We start from the raw sequence: 1,333 nt of genomic DNA on the forward strand, positions 1-1,333 counted from the left end.
TGGTGGAGGGGTTTGAGTATACCAATGACCTAGAGGGAAATTTTGTCTTGGGGTTCAGCCAGTAGCGAGGCTTCCCAGGCCAGGTTGCCATTGGGGAGGGATCAGACTAAGAGCGATTCAAGATCTTCAGTGAAGGACTACCAAAAGTATCAGGCGGATAGGAAATGGACAGGATCGCATATTTCTTCCTGTAAGTTCTTTGAGATTGTTCTTATACTTCCTTACTTAGATATTTTGTCTGTATGGCGGCCATGTGTGTGTTTGATCTTGGCAGTTTAGATAAACTGCATGGTAAGTCTGACTAACTTGCAGTACAATCTTGATAAAAACTATCAAGATTGCAGGTTATCCATCAAGATCCTGATAGGTTTGCAGTGCAGATAAAACCTGCACTGCACTGAAGGTTTTATCTGCAGTTTCCAAGTTAGTGCACTGCTCTGCTATGCATTGCTATTGCAGGCCCCATCTAGAAAATTTCTGTAGAAATTTAAACAAGGCGTGCCAATGTGTGCCCATTGGTTGGAACTCTGAAAAAAATAGCTAAAATAATTATTTTATGGAAAAGGCTAATATTAATGCACCTCTTCTCCCACCAAATAGGAATCCTGCAAACAGCAAAAATAATTGCTGCCCCAGTTTATTTGATTTGGTGTGTAAAACCAGTCTTGTCTGCTCGTCTTATCAGTAATTGTCATGTTGCCTCCTTAACGCTAGTCGGCGCTGTTTCTGATTGCAAACTTTTCATTACAAACAAGATGGCAGCGCCCTGTTAGTCCCGTGCAGGACTGAAGACACGAATCCAACATTAAAAAAAATAAAGATAAACTAAGCGTGACGGCATTGTTAAATGCAGGTATGTTTAAAACAGTAAAATACTTCTTTTATGTCTTTTATATCGTCAACGTGTGAACGTGGACAGCGAAAGGTAACGTCAGTTTATTTAAATCAGAAATGTGTCGATATATACCTATTTTAAAACCGTCTCAGAATTACAGCTTCTGGAGCCTGCAGTAACAAACCCAACAAAGACAATAGGGCATTTTCATAACGATAAATTGTATATTTTGTTCCTACACAGGATTAGTAACGAAGTAACGTTTAATACAGAACTGTTGAGCAATCATTTCATATAAAATAACTGATGGTTTTCTCAATAATAGCTGTCAGCCTGCAGTTACAAAACCCAAGAAAGGAATATGAAGCAATTTTCTTTATAACGATAAACTGGATTTTATTTTGTTCTGTTCAGGCATGTGGCATTTAAGTTGAAGTTTCAGAGAAATATTTATGAAGAAATATAGACTTTTATATACGCTATATATATATATATATA

The 1,333-nt window shown here is 37.5% G+C and overlaps 1 protein-coding gene and 1 long non-coding RNA gene across 2 annotated transcripts in view; both read left to right on the forward strand.

The window, feature by feature from the left end:
- The window catches only part of rpp38 (ribonuclease P/MRP 38 subunit), a 16,669-nt gene that overhangs the window by 13,974 nt on the left and 1,362 nt on the right, over positions 1 to 1,333 (forward strand). The gene's annotated exons all lie outside the window — the stretch shown is intronic.
- LOC107836704 (uncharacterized) lies at positions 42 to 860 on the forward strand. Its single transcript, XR_001662645.1, has 2 exons — positions 42 to 190; positions 756 to 860. It is a non-coding gene; the product is annotated as an uncharacterized LOC107836704 (long non-coding RNA).

This window comes from Poecilia formosa, unplaced genomic scaffold (assembly GCF_000485575.1).
Source record: "Poecilia formosa unplaced genomic scaffold, Poecilia_formosa-5.1.2 Scaffold77, whole genome shotgun sequence".
NCBI classification, from domain to species: Eukaryota; Metazoa; Chordata; class Actinopteri; order Cyprinodontiformes; family Poeciliidae; genus Poecilia; species Poecilia formosa.